The sequence below is a fragment of the Mauremys reevesii genome, unplaced genomic scaffold (assembly GCF_016161935.1).
Source record: "Mauremys reevesii isolate NIE-2019 unplaced genomic scaffold, ASM1616193v1 Contig65, whole genome shotgun sequence".
Taxonomy (NCBI): domain Eukaryota; kingdom Metazoa; phylum Chordata; order Testudines; family Geoemydidae; genus Mauremys; species Mauremys reevesii.
The window spans coordinates 383,209-400,295 of NW_024100879.1; the positions used below are offsets into that span (position 1 = coordinate 383,209).

At 44.8% G+C, this 17,087-nt stretch overlaps 2 long non-coding RNA genes across 2 annotated transcripts; both read right to left on the reverse strand.

The window, feature by feature from the left end:
- Positions 1-7,455: 7,455 nt before the first annotated feature.
- On the reverse strand, positions 7,456-8,405 carry LOC120394550. The gene is made up of 3 exons (XR_005592337.1): positions 8,375-8,405; positions 7,927-8,049; positions 7,456-7,515 (listed from the first exon to the last, which is right to left on the reverse strand). It is a non-coding gene; the product is annotated as an uncharacterized LOC120394550 (long non-coding RNA).
- A 5,530-nt stretch (positions 8,406-13,935) lies between these two features.
- Positions 13,936-16,454, reverse strand: LOC120394563. The gene is made up of 4 exons (XR_005592342.1): positions 16,363-16,454; positions 15,857-15,897; positions 15,392-15,533; positions 13,936-14,082 (listed from the first exon to the last, which is right to left on the reverse strand). It is a non-coding gene; the product is annotated as an uncharacterized LOC120394563 (long non-coding RNA).
- Between the last annotated feature and the right edge of the window lie 633 nt (positions 16,455-17,087).

A 17,087-nucleotide genomic window follows, 5' to 3' on the forward strand; every position in this document is an offset into this window, starting at 1 on the left:
GATGTCCCAATTTTATAGGGACAGTCCCAATTTTGGGGTCTTTTCTTATATAGACTCATATTATCCCCCACCCCCGTCCTGCATGAGTTTCACATTTGCTGTCTGGTCACCCTAATTGGAAATGGCCTTAAATAATAACCAAGATCTATCCCATTAGGTGAAAAGAACATCCTACTCCAGGGGTCGGCAACCTTTCAGAAGTGCTGTGCCGAGTCTTCATTTATTCACTCAAATTTAAGGTTTCGTGCCAGTAAGACATTTTAACGTTTTGAGAAGGTCTCTTTCTATAAGTCTATAATATATAACTAAATTGTGGTTGTATGTAAAGTAAATAAGGCTTTTAAAATGTTTCAGAAGCTTCATTTAAAATTAAATTAAAATGCGGAGCCCCCCGGACTGGTGGCCAGAACCTGGGCAGTGTGAGTGCCACTGAAAATCAGCTTGAGTGCCGCCTTTGGCACCCGTGCCATAGATTGCCTACCCTGTCCCACTCTTTCACAAAGGGGAAAATGGCCTACACTTACTCCAATAGCTTTGAATGCTCATGACAGAGGGCTGCTGCAAGAACTTTTTGTTTAAAGAATTATTCCAGGAAACCCCTCCAATACAGCCAGTGGCAGGGTAAAGAGAATGAAAATGTTTAGTACCAAGGGCTTGTTTACATGGAGAAGTCAAGAAAGCTAATCAAATTCATTTTCAAACTGCATTAGTTAAACTTCATTAAACACCTCTGGGGACACACTTATTTAGAATTAAAGGGCCTTTTTTCAGGTTAGTTTAATTCATGTAATTCACTTAAATTAAGAAGGGCCATTTTCATTCAGAATCAGAGCATCCACACGTGTTTAATGACACTTTAAAATTTACACCTTTAGTTCATTTGGATTAACTCTCCTTAGTGTCCCTGTGTAGAGAAGCCCTAAGGAACTGAGCAGTTATCTACCTGGTGCAGACCATTTATTATTTGTACAGTTCCCAGAAGTGTGCCACACTCTTTACACATCATAATCGTCTCTTCTAATGAGCTATTTACAAGATGCCCACCACTCTGTTATCTAAGTGCCAACAGACAGGACAGAAAGAACTAGACAGGCAGAAAAATGGACATTACAACAGTGAAAGAAGCTGAAGAATTACTTATACCTGCTAATGGTCTCTCACCTTGTATACAGAGAAGGCAGCTGATACAGTCAACCACCCACTGACGAGATGTGGCCAGTGAATCACAGCTGTATGGTGCTATTGCTCCAATCAGAGATCCAAACTGATGAAAAGTTTCCTGAGTCTAATTAAAAAAGAATGAAGAATGAACGTTCTCCAGCTGTACTAGACTTCACTTGCCATCTTTATTGTTGATACCAGTCAGCTCTGTGTTTTTGGGGAACCAGGGCACAGTATCTAGCTTGTGTGACTCCTGAAGGACACCCCCAATTCCCATCTCTGTTTGAACCAAAACCGATCAGAGAAAAGGCTTGCAGAGAACAATGAAGGATTTGGGGAGACACACCTAGATGCCTCCTGACAAGGGTGACAAGATTAAGACATCTCCATTTGCATACAGAATGAAGAACAGAGACAACTCTCTAGCCTCAACTGCATGAAAGATGGAATAGGGATTAGCATAAAGAATGAAGAACAGAGAACCGCACTGAACTCTGGGACCAGAAAAGCAGGGACGCATTGAATCATGGGAATCCCTGCTCCAGATGCTAATGAACCTACGCCTGCACACACTCAGCTCAGCAATTATCAGACCAATTCTAGTAATAAATCTTTGACTCATATCCCAAAATACTGAAGCAGCCTAGTTGCCTTGTGAGCTCCCCGGAAGAAAACAACACCCATAGCCAAGAATGATCAGCTCCTATTGACTAGCCTAAAGAAAACCCTTGAGCCATCAGTTTACCCATAAACAAATCTAGTGTTCTCCCTTGAACCATTGTATTTTCTCAACAAAACCCCTACCTATGCCCAGGTAAGGGTTCTGATGTATAGGCCCAAACTCTGCATCAGTTCCACTGGGATTCCATCTCCTGACTGATCGTGATGGGGGCTCTGCCTGTCTCCAGCACTCAGGACCCTGAGCGACCACCATCACCTGGGAACCCCGACCAGTTCAAGCCTCATGGAGTGGGTGGGATCCATCTCTCTCTCTCTCTGTTTTCTTTCCTACCTCAGGTATTAACCTTTAAAATGTAGCTGTTATGTTTGTTTAGCCCTCCTGGTGTGGTTATCACTATGATTCAATCAATAACTGTTATGGGTCAGCTGGTTGCTTCTCTCTCTCTGAATTTTACTCTTTGTGTTTTTAGCTTCCCCCATTTACTCTGCAGCGACGCTTCTTGTACCTAAGCTAAAGATCCCTGTAGTACCCCAAAATACAGTGGGGTTTGTTCATCAAGTGGGTTACTACCAGTACAATTGTAATGTGAAAGTGTGATAGGAATGTGTTAAACTTGGGGCACATAAGGGTGGGGAGCAGTGGAAAGTGCTGCTGAAACCAGCCTGTTGAGACCAGGGACACATGAGGGTACCAGCTTGAAAGTGCTGCTCAGCCCAGCCCACTGAATGCAGGGACATATGAGGGGATCAGCTGGGAGTGCTGATTGACTTGCTCTGCTAGTGTGTGTACGCATGTTCGTCTAGTTCTACTTATTAGCCCTGGGGAACCTAGTCCTGCAGGAGAGCTCCATTGGGAGGACTTGTAGAAGGAAGGAGTAGAACACACAAGTGACATAAGCAACACAGTAATAGAATTACAGAACCGCCCCACCCTCCCTTCCCCACAGAAGAGTAACCCTAATTAATGAGCCTCCCCAAAGTAACGGGCACATCTGGTAACATTGTGCCTCTGATTCCTGTACTGAACTGGGTAACGCACATTGGAAAATATAATCCCAATTGTACATACAAACGGATGGGGTCTAAATTAGCTGTTATCACTCAAAGAAGAGACCTCAGAGTCATTGTGTACAGTTCTCTGAAAGCATCTGCTCCACATGCAGTCAAAAACGCTAACAACATGTTAGGAACCATTAGGAAGCGGATTGATAATAAGGCAGTAAATATCATTATGCCGCTATAGAAATCTACAGTACCCCCACACCTTGAATACTGCATGCAGTTTTGCTCATCTCACCTCAAAAAAGATATGTTAGAACTGGAAGAAATACAGAGAAGAGTAACAAAAATTATTGGGCATATGGGACAACTTCTCATATAAGGAGAGATTAAAAAGACAGGGACTTTTCAGCTAGGAAAAGAGACGACTAAGAGGGACTATGATAGAGATCTATAGACTCATGACTGGTGTAGAGAAAGTCAATAAGGAAGTGTTATTTAGCCCTTCACATATCACAGGAACAAGGGGTCACCCAATGAAATTAATAGGCAGCAGGTTTAAAACAAAAAAAGGAAGCATTTCTTCACACAATGCAGTCAACCTGTGGAACTCATCGCCAGGGAGATGTTGTGAAGGCCAAAAGTATAACTGGGTTCAAAAAAGAATGAGATGAGTTCATGGAGGATAGGTCCATCTCTGGCTATTAGCTAACACGGTCAGGGATGCAACCCTATGATCTGGATGTATCTAAACCTCTGACTGCCAGACGCTGGGGCTGGGACTGTCCAACAGGGGATGGTTCACTTGACAATTGCCTTGTTCTGTTCATTCCCTCTGATGCATCTGGCACCCACCACTGTCAGAAGACAGGATACTGGGTAGATGAACCATTCTTCTGGGGGATCCAGGATAGCCACTCTTATGTTTTATGTTCTTAGCGGATTACATAGAAATTCAGCTTTAGCATCCTGGGAGCATAAGAACCAAGAATGCATTTGTGACACTGGCAGACCAGTCAACCTGTGTATGACCCATAATAACTTAACAAGAGACACTTCTACTGTATCAAGACAGTTCACGTGCATGTGAATTTCAAAGAGACGCATTAGACTAGCAATCATCAACTCATTCAAAAATGAACAATAGATGCTAAGTGTATTTGTCTGTGGTTATCTATACCGGGTTAGAAGTTTCACAATGTAAATAAATTAGCTTGTAGATGCTAATTCCCTTTCATGGCTTAATTGCCTTAATTATGTGTGCAAGGTGTTCAGTTAGCCTTAAAATCAAAGATGTAAGACACTTCAGGAAACCAATCATTTCTACATTATCTTCAGCTTAACTATCTGTGTTATAATGGAAGAACGGCTAATTACCTTATGTGAATGAATGTAACTAGTTTACTGTGTATGCACAGGAAATAGAAGATTATCTTCAAAGCAAAGTACAACAGGCCATCTGCATTGGGGGAAGGTCCTTCTGTGACAATTTCTGTGAGGTAGGCTTGTCAGCCTGGTAGAATAGCTATAAAAGAGAAGGCTTGGGCCTGATCCTATCATCTCTAGACCGTTTAAATGTTGAACAGGGACAGTGTAAGCCATAGGACAGAGATCTTCCAAATAATCATTTGGAAGAACCTGGAAAATGCCTGGAAAAACTAATAGACATTACATCTAAGCTGCCTTTGGATTCTGATCTGTTGGGATGATTCCAGAGAGACTTTTACAAACCAGCAGTTTATTCCATCACTGTTGTGATCCTGAACTATGAACATGGAAAGTCACTTGTCTGGATATTGATCTTTTAACCATTTGTAACTCTTCTTTCTTTTAACAATAAATCTTAGATTTAGTTAAGGATTGGCTGACATCGTGATATTTGGGGAAGCCCTGAGATTCACATTGACCTGGGGATAAGCATCTGGGACTTTATGATCAGTGAACCCCACATATGGTGAATCAGGTTTCCAGTAACCCCTCACTATATTAGACATAGAATATCAGGGTTGGAAAGGACCTCAGGAGGTCATCTAGTCCAATCCCTGGCTCAAAGCAGGACCAATCCCCAGACAGATTTTTACCCTAGTTCCCTAAATGGTACCCTCAAGTATTGAACTCACAACCTGGGGTTTAGCAGACCAGTGCTCAAACCACTGAGCTATCCCTCCCCTCTCTTCCAAGACAGGGATGTTTAGATGGGAGCCAAAGTCTGGAATGCCAAAAGGGGACCGCGTTTGGCATCTTGTTAACTAGGGTGGAAGCTCTTTTGTTGTTGACTTGGTGAATCTAATGATAGAATAAGCCATCAGTTTGGCGGTTGTCTCCCTCTACTTCTTGCAGTCTGCCTGCAGTGTGGTCACTGCATTGTTGTGTAAACCTCTCTCTCACGGAAGCAGAGGGATGTTAGTCACCTTGAGATCCCAACTGCTGTCCTGGAAGAGTTTTTCATGCATTTGCGTTGAGTGTCAGATCTGATGTAAGCAGGGAAGTCAGCTCAAGGAAGAGTAAGGCTATACTCACTGTGCTATGAACTACCTCTCGATAGGCAGTCAGCAGCTGGGTGCTGGCCTGCAAGGCCCGTTCTCTCTCCCACTCCTTCCCCGAACTGAACCATGTCCTTAGGAGCTGTTGGTAGAGCAGGGGAATGGACAGAGTTAGTACCAGAAAATCCCTCCCCAAAGTTCCTCTTAAACAGGTTTAATTGTCACTAAAATCCCTCTCCAAAGCATCTGACCTCCATGTAGCAAAGGAATTACATGTCTAATGGAAGAGCCCCTTAGATATACAAGTCCCAGGGACCAGATTCACCTCTGGTGATTGAAGCCAAAGGAGTTACATGAGAGATGAATCTGGGCCCGTGTATGTGATGTCTGCTGTAGACTGTCTGATGGGAGCTGTCTAGCACATTGCATGCTGTTTGATGTCTGCTGCTGTGTTCTATTTCCTGGGCAACTTCTCCCACATTGATTGGCAAAAGGACAGAGAGAAGCATTTCTTTTTATTAATTTGAATAAGAGCAGAGAAGTCCCCAGCCCAGCTCCTTTTATAACTTCATTTTTATACTGAACGTGCATCAAACTCCCCACCCTCAGCCCTTCACAATATTCTGTTCATGTCTGAGGAACAGGAAGTTTCCTCTGAATGAGTTTCCATACACAGGGCTTAACTCAATATTCATGAATTCCTCTTAGAAGAAGTGATCAGTTTCAACTGGTTCTCTTGGATTTGGCTACTGCAGTGGTGATTTTCTTGCCGCTCCAAGTAGTGTCAATGACACTGTAAGAACTTGGTCCCAATCCAGCCCTGGCATAAAATGGCATAGCTTCTGTGGATTTCAGTGGGGCACATGCCCGCTTATCCCAGGAAGAATTGGGTGCTTTCTCCCTAAAATTCACTCCATTGTGGAAAATTCCTCCACAACTGAAGCTTGACCCCCTAAATCTCTGACTCTTCCCTGCTGTAACACAAGAAACAATCTCCACCACGGTTCAATGGACTACTCACATCAAACATTTCCTGGAACCAGTCTGCGGTTGGTTCTTCCTCCAGCAAAGTCTCCACTAGCTTGCCAAGGGCTTCCAAGGATCTCACATAGAGTGACTGAAACCAGAAAAGAAGGAGTGAGGCTCAGCACAGATCATTTGTGTGTGTGGGCTGGGGAAAGCTAACTATAACCTTGCAGGGGGGCCATGTGGGACTGCCATCACCCAGTGCCTGCTGGGCAGAAATACAGTGGATGGTGCCGGAGGAGAATTGTTGTCACGTACTTGTATATGCTGAGTATCCTTTGCTGTCCCGTCTTCCTCTGTCATCTTCTCCAAGGGAGGAAGGGGAAATAAACTTTTGAAGCACTGACCAAGGAGCTCACGGTTTTCCTCCAGGGTCAGAGATGGTTTGAGCTTGCTGGCAGAAGAAAGATAGAGAGAAAAGTCATGCATTAGACTCAGTACCACCTCCAAGTAAAAGAAATGGGTCCAATGACTAGAGATTGTCCCAATCTAGAACCCCAAGTGCAAACAACCCTTCACTTTGCACCTCTCTTAAGTATTGGCTCCTCTAGAAGTAAAGCTAAAACTTCAAATCTCCTTTTAGAGAAACCCACAAGCTTCCTCCCCCCTGCCAGCTAGCCAGACACCTCCCTCCCCATCTGAACTCTGCTCCATTGTACTGCATGCCCCACAACCTCCAATCTTGTGTCTTTCGAGCACAAACCCCCAAATGGACACATTCAAATCCTTAAGAACTAAAGTCCTGCTGGTGAGCAGCATGTGAGCCACAGGGCCACCCAGAGGATTCAGGGGGTCTGGGGTCTTTGGCGATGGGGAATTGCCGCCAAGGCCCAGCACTTTGGCGGTGGGTCCCGGGCGGAAGTTCCCCGCGCCGAATTGCTGCTGAAGACCTGGGCCCCGTGAGAGTTTTCCAGGGCCCCGGAGTGAAGGACCCCACCCAGGGGCCCTGAAAATTGCCCCATTTGCTCCCGGTGGCCCTGGTGAGCCAAACCCTGCAGGCTTTAGACTGCTCCCAACCTGACACTCATGAATTAACAAATAAGAAGGCATCACAGTGCCAAGAAATATGGCAGAAAATAGCCTACCTCAGATGTCCAATGGCAAGAACTGCCTGGTAGCGAACTGGAGATGCCAGGGAATCCAGTGGTTCCTGTTTAATGAAGTCCTGAAATGCATGAATGGGGACATCAAAAATGGGAAATGGATTTGAAAGGCAGAGAGGCCTTCCTCTCACACCCTGAAACAGGGCTATATGCCAGACCTGGAATAAACAGACACCGTGCCCAGCAGGCTCTCTGCCTCAGAAATGGGCTGTAGGGCCATCTGCAGGCTATACAGAGGACAGAAAGAGAACTCACAAGACACAAGCCATTCCTTCCAGTTACAGCCCACAATATATGTTAGCATCCAATGCTCAGAGTGGACCCAGCATTCTGGGTGCCATGCAGGTAGCTCATGAGACTGCAGTAGTACAGTCACAGCCAATGGATAAAATATCATCTCCCCAGAAAACCAGTCTCATTACATTACAACAAACTCTCTTGTACTTCAGTCCTCAAAGCTCCTAATCACTCACCAACATGTAGCCAAGGAGCTCCAGTTTGTATGAGAATTCGAACTCTTGGGAGTCTCTGGTCTCCAAGATGGCACAGCTAATCTCCATGACATTCTGGATGAGGGTTAATTTTAGGTTCATGTCCTACATAATCGAGAAGGAGAAACAAGAGGATGTGGATGAGAAACTGAGAGAAGAACCAGAGTCCAGAAGATAAAGATCAGGAATTAAATCTAGCCTCGGGAGAGGAGAGAGGTGTCCCCAGACCCCAGAAGGTAGAGGACCCTGGCTCTGCACCCACCTCAGAAGAAGAGAAAACCCAGGTTCATCAAATAAATCCAGGCCTACTTACACCAGAGCAGCCAGGACTCCTGCTTGATGTAGCAAGGAAACCAAACTCTGTGCAATTTAAACAAGCAACTTGTGTACAGAAAATGCAAGAGTTGAGGGCAGATTATTTAGAATGTACCTTGTTCACAACAGTGATGCCCAGCACCTGAAAAACGAAATGCAAAACAGCTATTAGCAATGTTGATAGTCCCACATAACACACATCCTCAAAATGTCCTGGCTGGTGAATATGGAGCAGAGAGAAATCACTATTGTTAAATCTTCCAAAAGGCAGGAAAGGTATCCAGAGGGGGTGTTTTGCAGAGGTCATTATCAGGGGCCATCCTCTGTAGTATTTGCATTTGTGAACTACTGGAAGATCTCAGTTTGGTTCAACTGTTTTTGGCAATGCCTAAGTGAGAGTCTCAGTTAGACAAGGCAGAACTGAATGGCAAAGTGATGTGGAGAGGTTGCACTGAGATGAGAGTCAGGACCAGCAGTCAGGCACCTGGGGAACAGAAATAACGGAGCACACAGACAAACAAGACGACAGATAAGAGGTAAGGGAAGTAGTGAGTCCAAGAAACAGCGTGACAGCAAATCAACTACATACAGGCTAGCACTAGTCTCTCTTGGGTAGCAAAAGATAGAGCTAGATACACATCCATATGAGGGGAGTTAGAGTGTTATTCTGAATAGCCTGAGTGTCACTGCATCTGAATTACTGTGTAGCTGGGGTCTACAGAATTTCAGAAGACTATAGAAAACCTAGCGAAAATACAAAGAAGAGCAACAAAATGATACAACATGTGACAGCTCACACCGTCCATTACAGTTTTAAATTTGAGTTATGTGACACTTATCACGCAAAAGCTCTTACCTGACCACTGGCTCTGTAATGGAGAAGGATGTTCCTGTGATGTCTGCCTATAATCGGGAGAGAACCTGGTCTATTGGAGAATGGACACCAAAGCTGCTGTAGGACATCATCAGGGTTCTGCGAGTCTAGCCTCTTCTCACATGTTGGTAGTCCTAGACAATCAGAAAGTTCTTCTGATTCCTTTGCTTTGGAATTTGATCTGCTGCTGACCGATGAATTCCTCACAGCAGCAATAGCAGCTTGCGCTTGCAAAGCTCTTTTCAGCCAAAGATCTCAAACCACTTGCAAAAAGTATTTAAGCAATATAATAACTGTGAGGCGTGGAGATATTAGTATCTCCATCATTCCCACTAGGTAACTCTGACATAGAGAGCCTAAAATGCTGAACCTACAGCAGTGAAGTACACGGGAGCTTAGTCATTGACACTGGTGGGTACAAGATCAGGTGCTAAATGTCTTGCCTAAGGCTGCACAGTGAGTAAATGGCAGAGCCAGCAGTGGAAGCCCAGAGGCCTAGTCTCCTGCTCTAGCCTTTAGATCAGTGGTTTTCAACCAGAGCTACTTGTGTACCCCTGAGGGTCTGCAGAGGTCTTCCAGGGGGTTTATCAACTCATCTAGCTATTTGCCTAGTTTTACAGCAGACTACTAAGAATGCAAGTACAATATTTATATTCCAGTTGATTTATTTTATAATTATATGGTAAAAATGAGAAAATAAGCATTTTTCAGTAATAATGTGCTATGACACTTTTTAATAATTTTATGCCTGATTTTGTAAGCAAGTAGTTTTTAAGGGAGGTGAAATTTGGGGTACACAAGACAAATCAGACTCCTGAAAGGGGTACACTAATCTGGACAAGTTGAGAACTACTGCTCTAAATCACAGGTTCCATAATTGTCATCCGTAGCCCACTGGTGGTCTACCTAAAGCAGGTTGGTTGGCCACATGTTGCTTGCCACACCTCCTCATTTCCAGCCACTAACTGGGATTAAAAAAAATGCTAAAAATCCCTAAAGCTTTTCCATGCAAGCGACTGAGGTAGTTCCCACACATTGTACATGGGAGGGGCGCTCAAGCCATGAGACATCACATGATAAAAATCATTTGAGTGAACCCCAGCTCCAGAGTGTGCTCCTCTCTGCTTAACTGAAGGCGTCACGTAGAACGCACACACTGGGGGACAATGCGAGCTGAGCAGAGCAGACACTACCCCGGGGCTGCTGCCCCTGGTTTAGAGGGAGAGGAAGTTGGAGAGAAGCCCCTGGCTCCTTTACCTTCAGGCGGCTGATGAACCCAGGAATCGTAACCTTGCTCATTGCAGCCCCAAACTCCTGAAGTGCGTTGAGTGTGAGGTCCAAGTGGCTCTCAGCAGCGAGTGCAAGGATGGAAATGACTCCCTGTCACCCAAGAAAAATACTGGTTAGGATCTAACCCACGAGTCCCTTCCTTTCAGCTGAAGTGGTGTAAAGCGCGAGTCAGGCGTCAGACCCATGGGCAGCGGGGGCTGAGTGAAACAGCAATGAAGAGGATATGAAGCGAAATGGCATCTGTCCCAGGCCAGCTCAGAGCTGAGCCCCACAGGAAGCATTCAGGGGTTACTTGGTAAAGTGGGGAGAGGGACAGAGTCCTCACCTGTCTCTCAGGGGCTTCCATATAATCTGTTGCTTTCAAAAATTGATGAAGCTGGGATTTAACGTGGCCCAGGTCCTGACAAACTGCTAAGGACGTTCCTAGCGCCTTATACAGGAAACTCTGAAAGAAAGAGACCGGCACTGAGATACCAGTAACAGAACGTGCCAGTCAGTACAGAGCCAGCTCAGCAACACTCAGGAAAGAACAAGATAGCCAAGTCCAAGCACCCATACTGCAGAAACATCCCATCATCTAGCCCAGCCAGAGAACCAACAATGCAGCACAGACAAGCAGCCTGTCCAAGCAAATATTGGAAGGGCAGGGGCAAGAGAGCAGGGAACAAGTAAAACAAATTTTATATGCAGATTAAAATATAAAGTACTGCAGCCTGTAGAGAAGCCTTATGCAGCCCCCCAATCAGAATTTCAAGGGAAATTAACTAGAAACTAAGCCTTAACAGAGAACAAACCTTTTCACGGGAGGGGCTGGTATAGCTGGCCATCTGCTGGTTCAACTCAAGGCTTATCTGGCTGCTCCAGGCACTGTCGTCTATCATCCCCAGAGATGTTCTTAGGAACTGAGTGTAAAAGAAGAGAGTTAAAGCAGATGGTTAATTGCAAGAATTTGGGGGTTGTTGTGGGGTTTGTTTGTTTATTTGTTTGGTGTTTTTTTTTCATACTTTTTCACTCTTGTAAAATTTACAATATTCAGGTGTCATGGGAAGGTTATTTCCCTATTGAGAACTATAAACATCGACAACCCAGATTTCCTCTGCTGTCGTTCTTTAACCTTTGTGTGATGATTCCTCTCAGTCCTCAAATCCAGATGAACAGTGAATTGGAGAATGAGATGGAGCCAAGAAATCTGACCATTGAGGAGTGATTTTATAGTGGATGGAGGATGGGTCTAGTAAACTTTGAGCAAAGGGCCCTGGACTACGAAGGGCCAGCCACCTTCTCTGAAGTGCTATGAACCCATTCTGCCACCTCCTGAGGGTCCCCAGGGTTGTGAGGTACCTCACTACCCCTGCCCTTAGCATGAGAAAACCTTCTCTGTGCCTGCCAGGTGTCAGCTCCTGACTCTGCCAGCCACAGGAAACACAAGCACGCCCTTCTCACCCCATCCAGGTTCCACTCTCCTTCTACAGATAAGCAATCGGTACAGTCCAACCGCCGAGCCCTCTCTGCAGCCCCACAACGTCCAGCCCCTGTTCCACTGGACACTCACAGAATTCATAGGTTTGCTACACATCACCTTACCAGTTTCACCTCAGCATCACCGCTCCATGGACTTAGATACATTTATAGTGAAAACAAGCAGAGTTCAATTGACAAAGATCAGAGAGTTGGGAAGCAGCAAGTAAAATTAATGTAAACAAATGGTTACGTGAAAATAAAATCCTAACACACTTCTAGAGCTTGAACTTAGATAACCAAATATTCCCCTGTCTCACAAAGGATAGCTCCCCCAAATCTCTCTCCCAGCATGAAACACCCAGACCAAAGATCATCCTCCATTCATAAGACAAGGAGCTGTCAGTTCGTCCAATAGATGGAGGATACCTGGGGCCAGATACCTCTGGACCTCCAGATATAGTTCCACGCATCCATTGTCTTCATTTGAAAACAGGGTACCCCCTATTGTTTGCTTGTTTTTCTTGTATCAAATCTCCTCTGGAGACTTCACAATCACTTGATTAGAATTTTCCTCTGTTGATTAGCATCCACTGTGAATAATTACTCACAGGCAGATAAGCGTCTCCTGCCTGAAAGAAACTTGTTTATCACTTTCTGGTGACCAGCCCCAACTCACAGACCTTAAAAGCATCAATTTCAGTATAGAACCATAACACCTTATATATTATCCATCCAATCACTGTGCAATGCTTATGATGAGCCGTGTGACACAGGTATCCAGTAAAGGCTTTACATGACACCCTTTGATTATATAGAGATCAGATCCAGGGAATCCTGGGAATAAAAGGTAATAATTGGAGATGTACCAATCTCCTAGAACTGGAAGGGACCTGGAAAGGTCATTGAGTCCAGCCCCCTGCCTTCACTAGCAGGACCAATTTTTGCCCCAGACCCCTAAGTGGCCCCCTCAAGGATTGAACTCACAACCCTGTGTTTAGCAGGCCATGCTCAAACCACTGAGCTATCCTTCCCCGATCCTGTAGCCTAAGTCAGTGGACACCCAAAGGACCAGGAGTCACACCCTCATCTCCCATTGAAGTCAGCCAGAGGTTAGTAACTTTCAGCACTTTGCTGTTTCAGGCCCTAATTTTGAACAGCAGCCAGGAAATCTCAGAAACCTCACAAGAAAACCTAATCTTAGTTGATTTTTTAGCCCAAAGAATTTCAAAGGAGGCTGGATCTGGAATGGGAACTCCAGAGTGTAATCCAACCCCAAATGGAACTGCAAACCTTCTGGGGCGATTTGTCACTAGGTCCCTTCCTTTCATTTTCAGCACTCGCCATCAAAGTGTTCCTTGTCTGGATTTACATGAGGCTGCAAAGAGCTCTTTCTGAGCAGAAAGGCTTCTCCTGAGATACAGTCACCAAACCCTGTCTTGTCTCTTTTCCTTTGGGGTTTCTCACAGCAAATTTTCTTTTGAGTGGCAAAGAAAAAAAGAATCCTTTCAATGTCCCCCAGTGGTGCATTAGCACCATGAGCATGCTGGTTTTCTGGTTATGTTGTGTGTTGTTCCCAGTGGTAACGCAGAGTTATTTATAACTAGCGCTGGTTGAACAATGGTAAGTCCATTTCACAAAGCAAGTGGGAGTTTTTTGTTTTCTTGATTTTTCAACACACACATGAAAAGTGAAAGAAACAAAAATATTTTGCTTTTCAAAATAAAAATGACCATTATTCAGTTCTTTGTTTTCCCCTTTCCTTCCCTTTATCCCTCGTCCTCAGGCCTTTCCTCCCCTCTTCCACTTTGTGACTGAAAAAGCCGGGGCGGGGGGAGGGGAGGCAGGGGGAAGGAGACAAACAGGAAAGCAAATGAAAAAAAACCCCAAAAAATCAACTTCAGTTAAAAAAAAAACTGAACATTTTCCAGTTGGGTTGGGTTTTGTTTTGTTTTGTGTTAAAAAAAAAAATTTGAAAGTGTCCCATGAAAATAAAAAAGGCCAGTTTTCACTGAACAAAAGTTGCAAATGAAATGGTTTGACCAGCTCTGCTTAGAACGAATAGTTTATCATTAATATTTTCCCCAGCTGATACATTTGGAGGGGGGAGGGAGGGCTGTGACAATACAGCTGAAAGCCATCTTGTACCTGAAGCAGCATGTGCTCCCACTGCACGTGGTCCAGGGAATTCTCTGTGTTTCCTATGAAGCAGGAGGCAAAACAATAATGTCAGCTAGGTTAGCAAGAAGAGTCGTCCCAGGAATCTCCTTTGCAATCAGTCCTTCGAAAACCCCTGCTCTGCCAAGCTGTAACATGCCTGCGCTTTCAAGGCTAAATGGGACCTACGCCAACGTTCTTTGTTGGACCCACAGAAAGTATCATGTTATGTACCCTGCTGGCATTTCTATTCAGGGTCAGTCAACCCACCAGGAGTGAGATGCTGAGCACTCCCAATTCCTTTTGACTTTAATGGGAGCTGAGGGTACTTAGCATCTCAGAAAACTGTTCAGCACATCAGAAGACTGGGTTTAATGTGAATACAAACTTTTCCTGCATAATAAAAGATTCTGGACTTGATCCTAACTTGATGTAAATCGGTGTAGCTTCATTGAAGTCAATGGAATTATACTGATTTACATCAGCTGAGAATCTGGCCCCGTTTCTGAATGTCCAGCTCTAACCTACCCTTCTTTAATGTCGGCACAAGGCAGTACTGGGGACTCTGTACAGCAACAACTAGGGAAGATACAGCTCATTTTTAAAATCTTTTTTTGACTATCAAACCCACTTGAACATTGTGGGGTCTGACCTTCATCAGAAACATATCGGGTTTGGGCTCCACGTAGGGTCTGTCATACTCCACAGAGACTACACTGGCACAACCACGTCATTGGAGTTCTGCTGGCATAACCCCATAGTGTAGATGCAGCTACACTGACTGAGGAGGTCAATAGATTCATACCACTGTAAAATTGCTGAAAGACATTATTAGGCCCATAATACCTAGAGTCTACATGGGCACCCACTTGGCCAACCTAGCTTTTATGGCTCAGGCTTCCTTACAGAAAGAAAAACTCTGGGTTTTTAATTGAATCACCCTTGAAAGTAAACATGGGGTTTAATTTTCAGAAACATTCAGTTTGCAAAATCAGACTATATATGGAACCCCAAAATATTTCACTAACCTCCAACTTCATGTGTAATTCACCTTCCCAAACATTAACCTAGCAAAGGTGTGGAGGGAACTGCTGTAAAATTTCCATTCAGCTGAAACCTTCCTGGCCTGATTCTGCCCGGATTGAATTGGCTTCAGTGGTTTAACTCTAGATTTAGCCCAGTGGTTCACAGTTATCCAGATGAAGGAAAAGTGAGGGCCTAGAAGCCCAATTTCAATTCCCACTGTTCCCACATACTGCAACAGGAATGGCACACACACGTGTCGATACGGCTGCATTTTCTGGCTTCCCTTCTATGCTCCATGGACCGCACTCCTCCTAACTAGCACTTTACCTTCAATGTACTGCAGCAGAGATGGGATCTTTACTCCCCACATCTCACCCACTGCTACATGGATATTTTGGTGCAGGGCCTGTAGTAACTGCAAGGCAGCACATCCGTGTCCTTCTCCTGCATAAGGGGACGAGGCTACTACCTGTCAGCGAGAGAGAAGAACAGGCTAAGTTTGGTCAGCACAATACCAGTGTGGTCCTGAAGGAGGGAATAGTTCAGACTCTCTCATTGTGGAGACCATACAACAGAGTTGTTGATTCTACTGCAGTGCCTTCCTGAAGAAGAAAGCATTCTAGCTAGTACGAGGATGCAGAACAGTGCGTCTCAGGAGAGGGCAGAGACAGAGAGATCCAAATCATACACATTCCTCAGCCTGTCTACAAGCATCTAGCTAGAAAACCCATTTTTATAGTTAACTGTCCCACTTCACATTCCACAGAAAACCTATTCTCATGATCTACTCACCAGGAGTCGTGCCAGCAGCCCCTGGGGTGTAGGGAGTTTCACTAGGGAAAGAAAGAGAATATCATGAATTCTGCCAGACTTTCAGAGAGTCCTGCTGATGTTATTCACCTAGCCATTTCCAACGTGCCCACCAATGTTGAATGCAGCTGATCATAATTTGCATTTCCATAGTGCTTTCAGTCTGAGCTTCTCAAAATGCTTTACAGCCATGAATGAATTCCATCTCACAGCACCTCTAGGAGATTGCCATTAATTACTCCTTCATTTCACAAGTGGGGAAGCTGAGAGAGAAAGATCAGGTGATTTCCCAAGGTCACATCAGAATTTTGGTGGCAAGCTGGGAACAGAACCCACATTTCCTAGCTCCATCCCATGGCCATGTTGTAATCACAAGACCATCCTCATTTTAGCCTTCTCATTGCAGATGAGAGAACTGGAGCAGACTGAACCTGTTCATTGCGTGAGTGTGCCTGGAGAGAATAAATGAAAGAGTTTCTGTTATAAACCTGGTCCACCGTAGTCAAGGCAAGCAGCTTCTTCTCCTTCCTGCTGCTTTTTCTCAGCCAGCTCCTAAGGCATCTGCAGAGAGTCTTCAAAGTACCAGTGTACTGAACTGGCACCACATATTCGAGAAGCCTTGGCCATAACACCTGCAGAGAAGAGCGAGACTGTTCAGTACGCAGCTATTTCCATCCCCACCTCCAATATCCTGCTGTCGGAATCCCTCCTCTCATGTAGCTTGTAGCTTAGCCCCCTGGGGGACCTAAGGGGCAGTTGCACTCAGACAGTGGAAAGAATGAAGAGAAGATCTCTGCAACATGATTCCTTCCAGTTCAGTTGCTTTCTATCTTTTCTCTAATGTGAACCACTTACTCCATGATGAAGGGGTCACATCCTGACATGAATCTGACATGCTGTTCCTCCATTATGCTGACTGTGCAAAAAGCTTCCTTGTGGGGAGGTACAAGGAAGATAAGGAAGAACGTCCCTATTTCAAGAAGCAGTAGCAACAGGTCACTTACTTGGGTCATTCCAGTGACCGAGATGTCCAGACATTGCAGGATGTCAGTGCACAGGGTTTGGATCGTGTTTTCTTCGGAATAGCCTGGGTGAGAAGTGTTGTACCCTGCTGTGAGACAGCTCTATAGAACTTATTAGCTAGTAGCAAGACACTGGCTAGAGAATCAGTGTCCTTCTCTTACAAAGCCATCATGAACATTGACCTATGCCT